Below are 19,437 nucleotides of genomic sequence, written 5' to 3' on the forward strand. Positions count from 1 at the left end.
CAACTATGCTCCCGATGTCAGAATCGAGGGAACAAGAGGGGGGAGAATGTGAAGAGCATGACTGTGTGGAGATTTTAAAGAAACAGAAGAAGCAGCCTTAGCAGCAGAGGAGCCTCTACACAACCCAGACCTCATCCTGTTTACAGATGGTTCCTCCTTTGTGGACAATAGTACTAGAAACGTAGGATGGGCAGTTACAACCTTATATGAGGTAGTGGCAAAAGGATGTTTAACCTCAGGAACATCAGCACAACAGGCCGCGTTACGGGCCCTGTCAGATGCATGTCGAATAGCAGAAGGACTGACAGCTAATGTCTACACAGATTCGCGTTATGCTTTTGAAGTTGCTCACGACTTTGGTCTGTTATGGTGGAAAAGAGGATTCCTCACTGCTGCTGGTACACCTATCCAAAATAGAAAAGAAGTCCGAGACTTACTGGAGGCCATACAATTACTTCAGGAAGTGTCCATCCTGAAGTGTAAGGCCCATACCAAGGAAAATACCACGGAAGCACAGGGAAATGCCCTAGCCGACCAAGCAGCTAAAGATGCCGCCTCACAGGGCGTTCCCTCAGAAGAACCAACACAGATGTGCAGATTGAAAGCATTCAGGACTCTAACACGAGACCTTCAAACAATGCAAGACGAGTGCTCCCGAGAGGAAAAATGGACATGGATTGAGGCAGGAATTAAGCTATGCGAAGATGGTGTCTGGAGACAAAGAGTTATCGACAAGCCAGTTGCGCCACAAGCACTTATGCCTTTTTTAGCCCAACAGATCCACTCGGGGGGACACTTGGCCTCACAACAGATGACGGCACGATTCTAGAAAAGCTGTTGGGGTCGGGGATTTAAAAAACATGCCCAGCTGGTAGCAGACAGTTGTGTGGTCTGCCAGAAAAATAATTCTGGACCCATCACGGTAATGCCCCAACTGAGGCCCCCTGCCCCTGTCGGACCATTCCAGCATCTGCAGGTCAATTATATATCTCTCCCTCCATGCCAAGGATACACTAACATTCTTGTCATGGTCGACAGATTCTCTAGATGAGTAGAAGCTGTCCCAACTAAAAGAGCCACAGCCAATCACACTGCAAAAGTCTTGTGTAAGGATTACATTCCCCGATGGGGAGTCCCGAGTAGCATTGACTCAGATCAGGGAACACACTTCACAGGTGCGGTCTGCCAAGAAGTCTGTAGGTTACTGAACATTGCGTGGGATTTACACTGTCCTTATCACCCACAATCATCAGGACAAGTAGAGCGAATGAATCGAACTCTGAAACAACGGCTTGCCAAATGTCACCAAGAAGGAACACCATGGCCCCAGGCACTACCAATAGTCCTATGTAGCATTAGGGCAATCCCGAACAGAACTACAGGTCTAAGCCCATTTGAAATTATAACAGGAAGACCCATGTCGCTGCCAGGAACTATCGATTTACGGAAAGCTGATGTTCACTTAATGAGTGACACTTTGTTATCATACTGTCAGAACCTAACCAATGCTATTAGTTCTGTTTCCTGACAGGTATTGACAGCTTGGGGTAATCCACCCGAAGGAGGACACGACATCATCCCGGGAGTCTGGGTGTATGTGAAAAAGTTGCATAAAGAACCTTTGGGTGCCAAGTGGGAGGGATCTAACCAAGTGTTATTGACCACCCAGTCTGTTAAAGTCCAAGGAAAGAAAGCGTGGATGCACTCCTCACACGTTAAACGAGCACCCATAACTGAAGCTGAAATCTGATAAGGACAATTACTTTTTGCCAAAATGTATAAATTTACTGTATTACTGACTGCAGGTATTCTAGGCATTTGCCTACTTCTTATTAGCCGACCCTCTGCACCAAAGGGAAATAGTAGCATACCCAGGGAATTACATGTAAATTCTATTTTATATATGTCATACATTTATGCCAAACAAAGTAACATTTCTAGTTGTTGAGTGTTGCACATATATCCCAGATAGCTCCGAAGAAATTACCCACTTAGCGGAGCATATCCAAAAGGAGGTAGAAAAACTTAAGCAACCCCCATCATTCACTTTGTGGAGCAGAGCCACTGAATGGCTAGGTTCAATTGGAACTTCACTGGTGGAAGGGTTAATTCTATTCATTGTAATTATTTTACTTTTTATATTGTTTGTTTATGTTGATCAAATGTTGTTGCAACCAGGCGGCTGTAGCTGCTGTCCCGCAGGTGAGACACCTTGCAGGTCCCAGCAGACCGTCTGTACATGGCACAGGGGTATGTTATGCTTAAGGGAAGATTGTTTACTGGCTGAATTAAGATATTGATTTGGATTAAATTGGAATTAGGTTAATTAACCTACTAAAACCAGACTTCCATTGTGGCCACGATGGAATTCGGGTTGATGTAAATTTGTGTGGAAGCTACTAGTCTGGACATGTGGTGAAACACATCAACAAATTTTAGAAGGAAACTCTATTAACATGTATGAAATTATTTTGTAGAATGTTTCACCAGTGATACCTGATGTTTTATGATTCAGTTTGTGAAAGAATCAAAGGGGGGATTGATAGAGAATTCAAACAGGCTCAAAGTTGAGAAAACACAGACCCCTACGTGAGAGTTAGCACATTGCATTGAGCTATAACTCACGCTTGACATTTCAGGACTTTTGGCAGCGAGCCAATTATGGGCTAACAACATATCAATTGAGCCAATAAGGTCAAAGGGGGCGAGGTCACGATTGTAAATTGATCCAGGATAAGTATAACCATTTTTTGCCATATGTTTCAGAAGGACAAAGGACCTGGCATAAAGCCAGCAGTTTGTTGCAGCTGCCAGAATAAAGTTATGTTAAACTATCACCGGAGTTCGCATCTCATTGAAAATTAAGAGATCTAACAGTATTGGATAACAAAACATCATCATGTACTTTATCTGGGAAGCAACCATAATGCCTTCATTATGGTGTCCACATTATCTTCTGAAGAAGAAACAGGGAGGATGGCCTTTTGGAGTGCTGGCCTCTGCATAAATGTCTGCTAATCCCACAGAGAAATCCCATAACAGCGGCCAAGTACCTCGGGATAGAAGCCTGAATATTTGTTAGTTGTTCTTCGGAAGCCGCCTGCAATAAAAGTGTACCGTCCAACATTGGTACAATGAAAAAGCATGTACAAAGGGACAATAGCTCTACTAACTGTACCCTGCTCAATTGTACAATATTATCCACTTTCACCATAATCGATGTGCATCTGTTGATCCCAGATTGTACACTAAATTATTTTCTCAATGGTTTTCTTAAGCAGATGCATACCCTCCTCCACATCATCATCAAAAGAACAAAGAGGATTATTAAGACATGAAATAGTGGTGGAAGCAGAATTCATAAAAGCTTTTAAAAATATATCTCAATGAGAAGGAAAGACTGTAAGAGAAGGGATAACCATCCGTGGCTAACTAAGGAAATAAGGGAGGGTATCAAATTGAAAACAAAGGCATGCAATGTGGCCAAAATTTTAAAAGCCAGCAGAGAACAACTAAAAAAATGATTAAGAGAGGGAAGATAGATTATGAAAGTAAACCAGCACAAAATATAAAAACAGAAAGTGAGAGTTTATCTTATAGATACATAAAAAGGAAGTATTACTAGGTAAAATAATGGGACTAAAGGCGGACAAGACCTCTGGTCCTGATGGCTTACAGACTAGGGTCTTAAGAGAAATGGCTGCAGAGATAATGGATGCATTGGTTGCAATCTACCAAAATTCCCTGGATTCTGGGGCGGTCCCAGCGGATTGGAAAACCGCAAATGTAATGCCCCTATTTAAAAAAGGAGGCAGACAAAAAGCAGGAAACTATAGACTAGTTAGTCTAACATCTGTGGTTGGGAAAATGCTGGAGTCCATTATTAAGGAAGCAGTAGCGGGACATTTGGAAAAGCATAATTCAATCAAGCAGAGTCGGCATGGTTTTATGAAAGGGAAATCATGTTTGACAAATTTGCTGGAGTTCTTTGAGGATGTAACGAGCAGAGTGGATAAGGGGGAACCAGTGGGTGTATTTGAATTTCCAGAAGGCATTCGATAAACTGCCACATAAGGGGTTACTGCACAAGATAAAAGCTCACAGGGTTGGGGGTAATATATTAGCATGGATAGAGGATTGGCTAATTAACAGAAAATGGTAGCAAACAGTGACTAGTGGGGTGCCGCAGGGATTGGTGCTGTGTCCTCAACTATTTACAATCTATATTAATGACTTGGATGAAGGGACTGAGTGTAATGTAGCCAAGTTTGCTGCTGATACAAAGATGGGTGGGAAAGCAAATTGTGAGGAGGACACAAAAAATCTGCAAAGGGATATAAACAGGCTAAGTGAGTGGGCAAAAATTTGGCAGATGAGGTATAATGTGGGAAAATGTGAGGTTATCCACTTTGGCAGAAATAATAGAAAAGCAAATTATAATTTAAATGGAGAGAGATTGCAAAGTGCTGCAGTACAGAGGGACCTGGGGTTCATTGTGCATGAAACACAAAACGTTAGTATGCAGGTACAGCAAATAATCTGGAAGGCAAATGGAATATTGGCCTTTATTGCAAGGGAGAGAGAGTATAAAAACAGAGAAGTCCTGCTACAACTGTACAGGATATTAGTGAGGCCACATCTGGAGTACTGCGTACAGCTTTGGTCTCCGCATTTAAGGAAGAATATACTTGCATTGGAGGCTGTTCAGAGAAGGTTAATTAGGTTGATTCTGGAGTTGAGGGGATTGACTTATGAGGATAGGTTGAGTAGGTTGGGCCTATACACATTGGAGTTCAGAAGAATGAGAGGTGATCTTATTGAAACTTATAAGATAATGTGGGGGCTCGACAAGGTGGATGGAGAGAGAATAATATCCATTTAGGGGTAGCTAAAACTAGGGGCCATAGTCTTAGAATAAGGAACTGCCCATTTAAAACTGAGATGAGGACGAATTTCTTCTCTCAGAGGGTTGTAAATCTATTGAATTCTCTGCCCAAGAGAGCTGTGGAGGCAGCTTGAATATATTTAAGGCAGAGATAGACAGATTTTTGAGCGATAAGGGAGTAAAGGGTTATGGGGAGCGGGCAGGAAAGTGGAGCTGAGTCCATGATCAGATCAGCCATGATCTTATTAAATGGAGGAGCAGGCTCGAGGGGCCAAATGGCCTACTCCTGCTTCTCTTTCTTATGTTCTTATGAATAAAAATTTGAAGAGGATTTGAACAGGAATGGAGAAAGGGCTGAGGAATGAGAGTGAGTGGATTTCTCTTTCAGAGAGCTGGCACAGGTGTGATGGGTTGAAAGGCCTCTTTCTGAGCTGTGAAATGCTAAGATTCTAGATCTGTGCTCAGCAGTACACCTTGAACATCTCCTCCCTGGAATGCAACTGCTCAGTGGCTGTGGATGATTGCACCTTACCCTCTTGTGCCTTGATCCTGTCCTCTGAGCTCATTATAACCTCATGGATGAGTGCAGTACAGTTAGATGATGAAAGTTCCTCTGTAGAGGCAATAAGGATATCCACAATCATTGAGAATAGAAAAAGATTGCTTATGTCCCCACATAGGTCAACAGACATTTGCAGGTCATGTACAGCTGAGGAATATTTACCAAGTATTTTCTGTACAGGGCCAATTCTATGATTGGGTGTGCAAGTAGCACCAGTACTGATGAAGCACACAGGTGTTGTTGAATCGGGAGAACAACCCTTAGGACTGTTGTTCACCAGATTCACAAAACACACGATTCCCCGGTCAGGTTGCCCCTTCATTACAGGCTACTGCACTTCACATACAGTACTGTCATTAGGCCTTGAAAAGTGGTAAATGACCAGACAGTCCTATTCCCTGTTTTTCACCAGGAATATCCTTAAGTCATTTAGTGTCCAATTAAAACTAATGCTACAGTGAAGGCACCTTCAACCATTTGGATATTGCTATGTGATAAGGGATTTTGATGGTGTTACTATGTTTCTTTGCATTTCTCTAGCATTTACTTTTGGTTTCATTTGTGGTAAGCTTTTTGTATTAATTTTAGGCCCTCTATTTTCTATCTGTTGGTTGTTGGCAACTACAATTTCAGCTTTCCTCTGGGTTTATCTCTCCATTTTCTGGTCATGAATGGGGGTAAGAGAAGACATGAAAGGGTAATGTATTTACACCCAAGGTGGTCCTGCCATACCCAGCCGAAGCCAACTCTCAGTAGGTATCGACAAATGTACATATACCAAGACAGCTCTACACTGCCTACAATTCACTATAGGAGGCAGTTACAGAAATGTGCCTCCTCCTGGGTCAAGATCTGCAGACACGCTCCAGGAGAGGAACAGCTCTGCAGTGGCTATCAATGTGACAACTGCCTTGAACTGCTACAAAATGGATTTGCTTCCGAGGAACAGTGGGAAATCTATTACATTTCACAAGCAGCATTGCAAAAAGCAGGTGACAAATGCCTTGTTTGCCAGGGCTAGAAAGCAGCCAGAAGCATGACAGAACACTGCAATTTTACCATATTGCACATTTCTCCAAAATACAAGACATTTTTGATGGTGGTTATTGTGTTCCTAACACAGATAAGGCTGCACACAGGGAGGTTAAAGTAACAGTGACCTCAGTCTTTAATAAGACACTCCAGAGTGAGGAACAGGCCTTAGGGGCTGGCTTATATACAGTGCTCCCAATGGATGCTGGGATCCCTTGGGACTTCAGGGGATGAGCTCCCTGGTGGCGGAACATGGGAGTGCATGCTTTACCGATACACAACAGTGGGCATTTAGACTCAGGATCCTGTACCTCATCCTCCACCACTTCCTCCTCCTAACCCTGTGGCTCTGTGACTCACCAAAGCTTATTAACTGCATCCTCCAGCATGTGTTTCTATGCTGGTGCTTGCAAACAACGATGAGACACCTGTAGTCCTGACAGAGTGCTCAGGGCTACAAAACAGAAGAGGCACTGACAGCTTCAAGAACTATCTCCTAACACTATTTACCTTGCAATATACTGTGTGCAATGTTTATATAGTGACTGTGAAGAGAAACAAGACAAAAAAACAGGATGGTACCAGTCCTGAGCTCAGGAAGACTTGCGATTTTACCTTCCCACACTGCATTCAAGCTCTTTTATACAAGGATGCATTGTGGGAACTTTTTAAGGTTTGAGCTTGTTTTAATGGACTGGAGAGAGGTGTATGTGATCCCAATATGGTAATAATAGACCTCATGGATGAATATCAGTTGTGGTGAAGATAGCGGAAGGCATTAAAAAATGTGATTTATGATCATTTGGATGGATTGGGAATTATTTAAAAAATCCAGCATGGCTTTAAGAGCTGAGTTGTCCTATCTTCCTCACCTGATTGAGTTATTTCAGGAAGTGAGCAAATTTGTGGATGATGGCAGCCCAGTAGATGCTGTATATCTTGATTTCTAGAAAGCTAGCGATAAAGTACCACATTGATGGCTATTGGATATGTTTTCAGCATTTGGGATTGGTGATCAGATACTTTGCTATATAAGAAATTGACTGCAATCTTCTAAGCAGAGGGTTGTCATCGATGGGAGTAGATTTACATGGAGCCAGGTCATAAGTGGAGTCCCACAGGGTTCTGTATTAGGAGCATTGCTGTTTGTCACCTGCATAAATTAGGCTATTAATAGAAGCATTCACATTTTGCAAATAATACAAAAGAATGCATGAGAGTTGTAAATTTAAATAAAATATATAAATAGGTCGCAGGACAATTTAATTACTCGTGGGAATGGACCCATGTGAAATAGATTCCTCATTCACTGCATGCTTTGTGTGTGATGTGGTCCTATTAACACTGCCACAGCTCGTGTAATCAACACCTATGTATATTAGAAATTTTACAGACTATCCCTTGTTTCTCAAGATAAACAATGTGAACTGTGCTTTCAAACTACCTGTATGTGCTGGAGATTGTGTAGTAGCCTTTTTGTGGATACCAGATTGCTTAGCCTCCATGGATGAAGTTTTTCTTGTGGGGTTAGTTTGAGTAGCTTCATTATCATTTCCTCTACCCACATTATTAGTGAGACAAGGTTTTCGAACCTTTCAGCATTGAAGTCTACATTTTTGTCACCCTTTTAAACTTGTTAATACTTTCTTTGCAGCCCAATAGCATTTACTCAAATGTTTTTCCTTCTTCTTCCATACCATAGTCCACACATAAGTTTGTTCCTCCAGAGTAGCATTAATTGTATACAAAATAAATCTTTATATTTTATGAACTATTTGGCTTAATTAAAAAATTCAGATTCTATGAAATGTGATTATCTTCAACTTCTTGATTCCATTTGTGCATTAAATGTCTCTTTTGCTAGCAGTGTTTGGAGTCACATTCATTAAAGAGTTATACAAAAGCAAAATACTGCGGAGAGAAATGGAGTTAACTTTTCAAGTCAATGACCTTTTGTCAGAACTGGAAAAAGTTAGAGATATAACAGGTTTTAAGCAAGTACAGAGGGGAAGGGAGGTGTTGCTATGGGAACCCGCATGGTTCCAAACTATGCCTACCTTTTCATGGGATATGTGGAACATTCTTTGTTCTAGTCCTACTCAGGTCCCCTCCCTCACCTCTTTTTCCGGTACATTGCTGACTGTATGGCACTCATCACTGTCTTCTCACGAGTAGCAACTCCAACTGTCCCATCCTCCTCTCTCACCAACTTTGCTGCCCAGCTTGCCCACAAGGGGGCTAACCTTGCCAATCTTCTCCCCGTCCAACTCATCCCTCCAAGCGCTGACCCTGTGGATGCTGGCAGTGGATCAGCCATCACCGACCCTCTCCGCCTTTCCCTCCAGAACGCCCGTTCGCTTGCGAACATGGCCCTTGCCATCCATGAGCTTATCGTGGATGATTGAATCGACATCATGGCCCTGACGGAAACTTGGCTGATAGACACCTTACCTTTAAATGAAGCCTCCCCGTCTCGCTGCACCTTCCACCACTTGCCCTGCCTGGCTATACCGTGGTGACGGTGTGGCTCTCATCACCAAATCATACCTCGGTCTGTCCCCCTACTCCTCCGGCACTTTCTCCTCCTTTGAGCATCTCACCTTATTCCACCCCTCTCACCTCTCATTTAAAATTCTCATTCTCTACTGCCCACTCAAGTACCATAAAAATGTTATCACCGAGATATCTTCACTGCTTTCCTCCCTCAGCCTCTGCACCGAGCGATTTATCATCCTTGGTGATTTCAACCTCCATCTCAATTCATCAAGCTCTCTCTCCTCTGAGTTCACTACCCTCCTATCCTCCTTTGATCTCTCCCTCCATGTGAACTCCCCAATCTATATTCACGGCAATCCCCTTGACCTTGCCATCTCTTATGGCCTCGTTATTCCTACCGTGTCAATTGCAGATAAGGCCATCTCTGACCATTTCCTTGTATGGTTCTCCACCCACATCCCCTTCCCCCACCCAACCCTACTTCCTACTATGTCCGCCTCTGGAAAAAACTCTCTCCTGACTCTCTTACAACTGCACTTCTCAACTCCAAACTGTCTAGCCCCAATTGGCCCTCCATTCATCATGACATTTCTGCTCAACCACCCCCTCACCATCACCTTTGATGCCCTAATCCCTATTACAACCATTACTCAATCTCACCCTGGCTGTTCCCCCTGGTACAGCCTGCTCCGTCAAGTCCAAGGGAAGCAGACTTAAACAGATGTGATGGAGGTTGAAATCACCAAGATGCTTCTTAAAACCTCCCCTCATCTGCCATAATTTCTTCTTATGTGGCTCAGTATCAAATTTATTTGTTTGGTCTTAAAACGCTCCTGTGAAGCGCCTTGGGATGTTTTACTATGTTAAAGGCGCTAAATAAATACAATTGTTATTGTTGTTGTTGTTGTAGTATCTTGCTCTTGCCCTGAACTGGAAAATTCCATTCACTTTGCTTCGATTTCCACCATTCCCTCACCTTCATGTGGTCCATATCCGACTCTTCCCTTCTCTTCCTCAACTTCTCTGTCTCCATATCTGGGGATAAGCTATCAACCAACATCCACTATAAACCCAGTGACTCCTTCAGCTACCTTGACTACACTTCCTCCCACCCCGCTTCCTGTAAGGACTCTATTCCATTCTCCCAATTTCTTTGTCTCCGTCGCATCTGTTATGAAGATGCCACCTTCCATACTAATGCTTCCAATATGTCTTCCTTTCTCCGAAAACCACGATAGGGTTCCCCTTGCCCTCACCTTTCACCCCACCAGACTCCACATTCAACAGATCATCCTCCGCTATCTCCGCCAACTCCAGCGTGATCCCACCACCAATCATATCTTCCCCTCCCCTCTCCTTTCAGCATTCTGAAGGGTCTGCTCCCTCTGCAAAACCCTAGTCCACGCTTCAATCACCCCAACCCTCTCCTTCCCACGGCACCTTCCTGTGCAAGTGCAGGAGATGCAACACCTGCCCTTTTACCTCCTACCTTCCCACCATCCAAGGGCCCCAAACACTCCGTCCAGGCAAAACAGCATTTTACTTGTAATTTCTGCAATTTACTATACTGTATTCACAGTTGACAATGCAGTCTCCTCTTCATTGGGAGACCAAACACAGATTGGTGACTGCGCTTTGCGGAACACCTCCATTAAATCCGCCAACGTGACTCTGAGCTTCCGGTTGCCTGTCACTTTAATCCTCTGCTTCACTCCCACTCTAACCACTCTGTACTGGGCCTCTTATTCTGTTCGAACGAAGCTCGATGCAAGCTCGAGGAACAGCACCTCATCTTTTGATTAAGCACATTACAGCCTTCTGGACTCAACATCGAGGTCAACAATTTTAGATCATAACCTCTGCCCCCATTTTTTCCAGACAACAGCTGTGTATGGTTCTGCTACAGGTTGGACCTCCGTTATCCAGGGCTCCCTTATCCAGCACCTACCCTCGTTCGGCATGATTCTGGTGGCCGAGGCGGCATGTGCCGACCTCTACCTCGACTTTGGGCTGCGCTGACACTCAGCCCGCTGGGGCCCATCGATACTCGGCCCGCTGGGGCCCGCCGACATTTCAGGCCCGCCTGGGGCACCGACCTCCTCCCCGCCTCCCCGAACTCGGGCTGACCTCCCTTTATCCGGCAAAATCCCTTATTCGGAACAGACCAGATCCTGAGGGTGCCGGATAAGGGAGGTTCAACTTTTCCATTCAGGCGTCCTCTAGACCCATATTTTGTTTCTTTACTTGTACCATTACCATCTCCTTTTGCTTTGTACAATCATACCTTTTGTCATTTAATCCCTCCTGCCTTCCATCCGATCACAAATCTTCCCTTTTGTTCTTTCCTCCCCTCCCCTCCTTTCCCTGCCTCTGTACTTGCTTAAAATCTGTTAAATCTCTAACTTTTTCTAGTTCTGAAGAAAGACCCTCGACCTGAAACGTTAACTCGGTTTCTCTCTCCACAGATGCTGTCTGACCTGTTGAGTATTTTCAGCATTTTCTGCTTTTATTGAAGAGGTTGCATAGAATAAAAGGGACAGTGGCAGCATGGATGCAAAATTGGCTAAGTGACAGGAAACAGAGAGTAGTGGTGAATGGTTGTTTTTCGTACTGGAGGAAGATATAAAGTGGTGTTCCCCAGGGGTTGGGACTAGGACCACTACTTTTCCTGATATATATTAATGACTTGGACCGGGCACAATTTCAGAATTTGCAGATGACTTAAAACTTGGAAGTATAGTGAACAATGAGGAGAATAGTGATAAACGTCAAGAAAATATAGGGCTAGAAACTCCACTTTTGAGCTTAGCGCCCAAAAATGGGCGTTATTTCCGGCGTGGGTGTTAAAAAAGGGTTTTCACATTGCCGGCTTCTCACCCATTTTCAAAACATCTAGTTTACATTTTTGAAAATGGGCATTACGACGAGCGATATCAAATGGGCAGTAGAGTTAAATTTTCTGCCGTAAAGTGTGGCCGTCCTTAACAATGACATGACAACGCTCCATTCCCGCGATTCTGGAGGTCAAGGGTCACCATGACATGCGCAGAAGAGGAGACAGAGAGAGAGGGAGCTCAGAGGTACTGAAAGCATGTGTGGCTGTGGTGTGTGCTTGTCTGGCTGTTCTAGGAGGAACGACGGAGATTCACCAGCAGCAAAAAGCCCACTAAGCACCAAGAACATAGTTGGCACCGAGTTTTTGTCCAACAAATAACATATAAAAAATGGAAGTGATGGAGGAGGCCCTGGAGCTGGTGGCAGAGGGCTCCCAGTGGTCCTGGAGCACCGCATTGCACCCCAAGTTGATGCACCCACATTGCTAACCACACGAGAGCCAGCAGCAACATCTTGCTTATGGCTCGGAGTGCACTCCCACCTCGGGACCGTCCTCTCCTGTATCCGTCCAAGCAGCGCTTTGGTCATCACCACCGTCCCTGCCCCCCCCCCCCCACAGTGACGCATTGCCTGAGGACCTCCTCGACCAGGCGGCTTGGAGTCAGGATGGTAAGGGTAAGGGGTAGAGGTGGGGAGGAGAAGCGGGGCGGTGGGGGGGAGGGTTGGTTTGTACAGAAATACTGATGATTTCAGACTAATGTTCGGTTTAAATGTTTTTTATTTAACAAAACCTTGTAGCACATTGGCTCAGATAGCTGCACCATTACACGCTGGTGATTCCTTAACATCAAAGGGTATAATCACACTTAACTTCAATCAACTTAAACTTTAACTGTCACCAAGGTGATGCCCACCATTGATGTATGACCTGCACACCCAGCAGTGTGTCAGCCTTGTAAATAACACCAATGTTCTTTCAGGCAAAGTGATCATTGATGAGCTCCTGATGTAAGGCTCTTACAGCTATCATGCCACCATGGGCCCTTTCATGCAGTCTACAGGTGGACGGGGGCATGGCTTCAGCATCAGCCTGATTGTCTGGCCCGATGTCAGCATCCGCCCCCTCATCCTCCTCTTCCTCTCTCTGGTGAGGTGGACTGTCAGACTAATCAGGCAATTCTTGTCCCCTCCTGATAGCCAAGTTGTGTAGCATGGAACACACCACCATGAATTGAGCTACTTGCTCAGGGTGGTATTGGAGCTCGCCTCCTAAGTGGTCCAGGCATCTAAAGCGCTGCTTCAGCACTCCAGTGGTTTTGTCCACGATATTGCGAGTTGCTCTGTGGCTCTCGTTGTATCGCCTCTCGGCCTCGGTGTAGGTGTCTCGCAGGGGGAGTCATCAGCTAGGTGGCAAGACCATATCCTTTGTCCCTAAGCATCCAGCATTGACCTTGTGGCTCATTGTTAAACAAGTCAGATACAGTGCTCTTACGCGGATGTGCGCATCATGGATGCTGCCTGGAAATTGAGCATTCACTGCCAGTATAATTTGCTGGTGGTCAACAACCAGCTGGACATTCAGGAAGTGGAATCCCTTGCGGTTCCTGAAAACCTCAGCATCCTGAAAAGGTGCCCGCATCGCGATGTGCATACAGTCTATTGCTCCTTGCACCTTGGGGAAGTTTGCAATTCTGGAGAAACCTAGAGCCCTCTCACTCTGTGCCTCCCTGGTCATAGGGAAGCTGATCAAATCCCTCCTGCGTGTGTACAGGGCTTCAGTGACCTGTCTAATGCAGCGATGTGTGGCATACTGAGAAAGTCCGCAAATGTTGCCAGCTGTGGCCTGAAAAGAACCCGAGGCATAGAACGACAGTGCCGCAGTGACTTTGACCTCGACGGACAGTGCAGTTCTGATGGTACTGGCAGGCTGCAGATCTGCCCTTATCAGCTGGCATACCTCAGTGATAACCTCTTTGTGGAAGCGCAGTCTCCGAAGGCAGTTTGTGTCAGGCAAGTCGAGGTAAGAATGCTTCTCCTTGTACTTGCGGGGTGTGTAACGTCTGGTCCTCCTCATCTGTCTGTCACTTCGTTCATTGGGCACATAATGCAGTGCAGGATTCCTTTGGCGATGTCGAGTCTGCTGCATGTATTTGGTCACCAAGAGAGGGTGAGAAAGGACAGGCCCCATTGCAGTAGTTCTTTGTTTTCCACCAGTTGCTCACAAACAAGGAAAGTCCCGAAGAACACACCTCTTCAATTCCAATCGGTCACAGTATGGTCAAGATGTTTTTAGAGATGCTCACATCAACTCCAATGACCTGTAGTACATCCGAACTCCGCCGAACTTGAAGCACAGCAGCTTTTTAAAGACACGACATGTGATCTACAACATGTCCATAACGCTGTGATTTGTCCCGGTTAGTTCCACTTTTTGTGGGTGTTTTTTTGGGCGAGCGATATTGTGGCCGATATGTGTGCGAGGTGGTGAAATTGACGATGGCCGATCTCCATGGCTGCTAGTTTGGGTAAATATGCCCTTTACGACAAAAAACAGTCGGCGGGCGTTAATATTGAATCTCGGCATTAAATCCGTGCGGAAATAACGCTGGGCGATATTATGAGCGTTGAAGTCGCCCATCCTGCTGATTCCACCCAAAAAAAGTGAGCGGCGGTAATATTTTTTTCTGGCGTTAAACCCATGGGGACAGTAACACTCACTTTCCGAAAAATGCCCGCCAGTTTCCATTTTATGCCAAAATGGATGATATATGGGCATTATACGTCATTTCAGCGGTAAAATGGGCGTTAAGTGGGTGTTAAGCAGGCAAAAAAAGTGGAGGTTCTAGCCCATAGACAGGCTGGTAAAATGGGTGGACACGTAGCAGATGAAATTTAACACAAAAAAGTGCGAAGTAGGAAGAATGAGGAGGCAATATAAACTAAAGGGTACAATTCTAAAGGGGGTGCAGGAACATGAGACCTGGGGGTATATGTGCACAAATCGTTGAAGATGGCAGGGCAGGTTGAGAAAGCTGTTAAAATGCATACGGGATCCTGGGCTTCATAAATAGAGGCATAGAGTACAAAAGCATGGAAGTTATGATGAACCTTTATAAAACACTGGTTCGGCCTCAACTGGAGTACTGTGTCCAATTGTGGGCACCGGATTTTAGGAAGGATGTGAAGGCCTTAGGGAGGATGCAGAAAAGATTTGCAAGAATGGTTCCAGGGATGAGGGACTTCAGTTACGTGGATAGACTGGAGAAGCTGGTGTTGTTCTCCTTCGAACACAGAGAAGGTTGAGAGGAGATTTGATAGAGGTGTTCAAAATCATGATGGGTCAAGACAGAGTAGATAGAGAGAAACTGTTCCCATTGGCGGAAGGGTCGAGAACCAGATTACACATATTTAAGGTGATTGGCAAAAGAACTAAAGATGTCATGAGGGAAAACCTTTTTACGCAGCGAGTGGTTAGGATCTGGAATGCACTGGCTGAAAGGGTGGTGGAGGCAGACTCAATCGTGGCTTTCAAAAAGGAATTGGATAAGTTCCTGAAGGAAAAAAAATTGCAGGGCTATAGATGTAGTGTATTCATAGTTGCGCATTAGCTGCAAGAACAAGCTGGTTTATTAGCAACGGTTTAACAATGAAACTGAACACTACTAGTTCATACGGGGGAGACAATTTAAAACCGAGTTGAGAAGGAATTTCTTCTCCCAGAGGGTTGTGAATCTGTGGAATTCTCTGCTCAAGGAAGCAGTTGAGGCTAGCTCATTGAATGTATTCAAATCACAGATAGATAGATTTTTAACCAATAAGGGAATTAAGGGTTATGGGGAGCTTTTAAATGGCGGAGCAGGCTCGAGGGGCTAGATGGTCTACTCCTGTTCCTAATTCTTATGTTCTATGTTCTATACATCAGACTCACAACAGCCCACCTCATCATGGGGGGCCTGAGCTCAATTAACTGGAGTTTTATTGCATCTTGTGAACATCATGTGACTGGCTAAGCCACTCACAGTGCAACAGCTCCACAAACCTGGGAGCATGCTCACAGATGCATACATTACAACGGGGAAAGGGCAGGGGAGTGGGACTAGCTGCAGTGCTTTTGCGTAGAGCCAACACGGGCTCGACGGGCTAATTGCCTCCTTCTTTGCTGTAACCATTCTATGATTCAGCTTCTTTTACATTGGCAGCATATTCCAAACTGCTTCACAGCTAATAAATTATTTTTGAACTACAGTCATTGTTGCTTTATAGGCAAGGTACAGCCTGTCCACTCTATTCCCATCCCGATCAGGCTGACTGCAATTTTAAATCCTAGGCTCATACATCTACTGGCAAGAAAGTGGTGAGCCATTTCCTAGATCTCCATCAATTTCCTCTTTGACAGGCTACTAGGAAGTGTGAAATGCCATCCCAGCAATACTATCCTGTCTGATTTTCTCAACCACTGCTAGGAAATGCTACAGCATCCTCTCAGAGAATCATAGAATAGTATAGCACAGAAGGAGGCCAGTCGGCCCTCGACATTCACCAGCTTAACACGAGTCAGATCAAGAGCTCAGCAGAGTGGTGGAATTGAAGAGACCTTTTCCCACTGTGTGGCACTGAACTTTAATATTTCAATGCTCATTTGAAAATCCTATCTTTGGAAATACAACAATGATGCTGGCACTGAAACTTTGATAATTGTTTTAAAAATCATGTCTATTTTTAAAACTACACTAGACATGATTGGATTGCATTAATGCCCCCTGCAGGAAAAATATCAAGAAGGTTTGATTAGCGTAAAATAAAGGTTGAATAATTTTAGCAACAGAAATACATCGTGATTATTCAATTTTCTCAACTGTTTTGGTACCCCAATTGTTTTACAGTTGCACTTCTAGACTATCAACCAGAAAGCCCAAGTCTGAGTACCATTGTAGACTGCTCTCTGATAGATCAATAAAATAGATGCTGTAAAATCAATAATAGACTGCCTGTTTAAGGTACTCCTGTACCACTGGGCAAAGTATAAACCTGTTGAAATGTAACACCAATTGGCTACTGTACCAGCTGATATTATGTTCATGACTCAAGGGTAAGCATGGCTGCTTTCAGGGGAAACAAATTGGGTGACGCAAGTCCGGCAGTTGGAATCATAGACAGATATGTGAGGGAATTGTGAGCCAAATGATCAGGTGAGCAAAGAAAAACATTTGGTGACAGGCTTGACTCCTGCTGACATCCCATTATTCACCAAAATTCTTGCAAATAATTGAGAATGTAGATAATGGAAGTGTGCATAATTGAGGTTATATTGTATTGATTGTAAGAAGCGTATATATTCCAATACCTTTTAGCTCGTCTTGCTGTTCACACAGAGGCTCCTGCTGATTTTGGTTTCCCTAAATTATGGGAAAATAAAAGGCTAGTAAATATCACAAGCAAATAATTTTTCATCTTTTCCAAATAAAATATTTTTAAAAATAAACTAAAAATCTGACTTTTTATTATCGTGTTTAAGATTACTGCTATTGTCTCCAAGTCAATTCGTCAAAAGTGTGGAATATTTGTTATATAGCCTATTTTCATTGTAGTGAATTCAATTACATAATAAGGACAAATAATATAAAGCAAAAATAAGTTTTAAAAATCCATGTGGTATAAAATTGTGTTTAAAAAAATGCCAGTATCAATTGTACTTAAGAATTGAAACTTTAATTCTTAATTGTACTACATTTTAATTTTTACAGTCTATATTTATGATGCATCACACTCCATTTGCTGAGTTTAAATGTCAATGTAATGCTCACATATAGTATGTATTTAGACTACCTTTTATTACAAAACAGTAATGAAACCTGAAAAAGTCTTTCTGTACAGTATAGCACAGCAGCTGCTCCACCCAGTGGTGTAACAGAGAACAGAACTTGATGTCAATAAAAGAATGGTGCTGAACTAACAAGTCAGAAAGTAATAAGTCCTGAAATTCTTCTGGGGGCTATTTTGAGGTGAAGCTGGATCTGAGTTCAGGCAGAACTTCCACCTATCCCATGGGTGCACTCCTGAATCTGTCCTAAATAGAGAGTCAAGATATTAACACATTTTGGGCGTGTGCTCATGTCATTTTCAGTGCAACTGCGACACGTCTCATTAGTGAAAGGATGTCACTGCGGCACTTTGTTGCAGTGACTTTGAAGCTACTCTGCTCGTTGAATATCTTTAAAATTTACAAGGAAGTTTCTAAGTTTCAGTTTGTTACTCTTTCAATTGCAACGAATTGGTCTGTGATCGACTGCCAAAGGAAAAGCAGCCTTTGTTACTTTCAGTGGCCCCAATTCACCAGGATCTAGAAAGCATGTTTGGAAAGCAATTATGTTGGAGGCAAATGAGATGAGAATACTCTTGGGCGATGGTGGGTGGGGGAATGAAGGGACTCTAGTGATGACTTTCCCAGTGGCCAACAACAGAAAGATTCCTCTGTAGTTGCCGCAGTTGGACTTGTCCCCTTTTTTAAAGATGGTCACGATTACCGCAGCTCTGAGATCTCCAGATATGCTCTCCTCCTTCCAGACGAGAGCGATGAGGTCAAGCATTCGCACCAATAGTGCCTCTCTGCCATACTTTAGTGCCTCTGCGGGGATTCCATCTGCTCCTGATGCCTTGTTGTTCTTGAGCTGACGGATGGCCTTTTCTACATCATGCAGGGCTGGGGTTTTGCTGAGGGATGGAGTCGAGGACACTCGTGTCAAAGACAGAGTCTCAATTAAGGAGATCTTCAAAGTGCTCCTTCCAGCGGGCTCTGACTGCCTCAGTGTCCTTGATGAGTGTTTCCCCATTCTTGGCCAGCAGTGGGGTGGGGTGGGGCCTTGGGTGCTTGGGCCGTAGGTGGACTTGACTGCGGTGAAGAATCCTCGCATGTCATGGCTGTCGGCCAGCTGCTAAATCTCCTGTGCTTTCTCCACCATCTATTCTTCAGGTTGTGGGTTTTATGTTGGACCTCGGCCTTCAGCCGTCTGTAGAGCTGCTTTCCTGCTCCCAAGTTGGGTTGCTGCTTTAGGTTGCACTTGCAGTTTATTACCTCCTGGATCTCTTGATCATTCTCATCAAACCAGTCCTGGTGTTTCCTGGTTGAGTGACCGAGCGCCACTTTACAGGCATTGATTATGGTGGCCTGGAGGGCAGATCAAGCGCTGTGGGCACTCTGTGTCTTGGGGTCATCGAAGGTCGCCAGGTTAGCAGTGAGGCACTGGCTGTATAGGGCTCTCTTAGCTGGGTCTTTGAGTGCCCCGGTGTTGATTTTTCCAACACCGTCTCGAGTGCGCCAACGCTGCCTTCAGTTGTCTGAGGAAGAGAGTGTTCGAAGACCAGGACCTCAAATCTGGCACCAAGCTTATGGTCTACAGGGCTGTAGTGATACCCACCTTCCTGTATGGCTCAGAGATGTGGACCATGTACTGTAGGCACCTCAAATCGCTGGAGAAATACCATCAACGATGTCTCCGCAAGATCCTGCAAATGCCCTGGGAGAATAGACGCACCAATGTCAGTGATATCGATCAGGCCAACATCCCCAGCATCGAAGCACCGGCCACACTCGACCAGCTCCGTTGGGCGGACCACATCATCCGCATAT

This window comes from Pristiophorus japonicus, chromosome 1, assembly GCF_044704955.1.
Source record: "Pristiophorus japonicus isolate sPriJap1 chromosome 1, sPriJap1.hap1, whole genome shotgun sequence".
In the NCBI taxonomy this organism is placed as follows: domain Eukaryota; kingdom Metazoa; phylum Chordata; class Chondrichthyes; family Pristiophoridae; genus Pristiophorus; species Pristiophorus japonicus.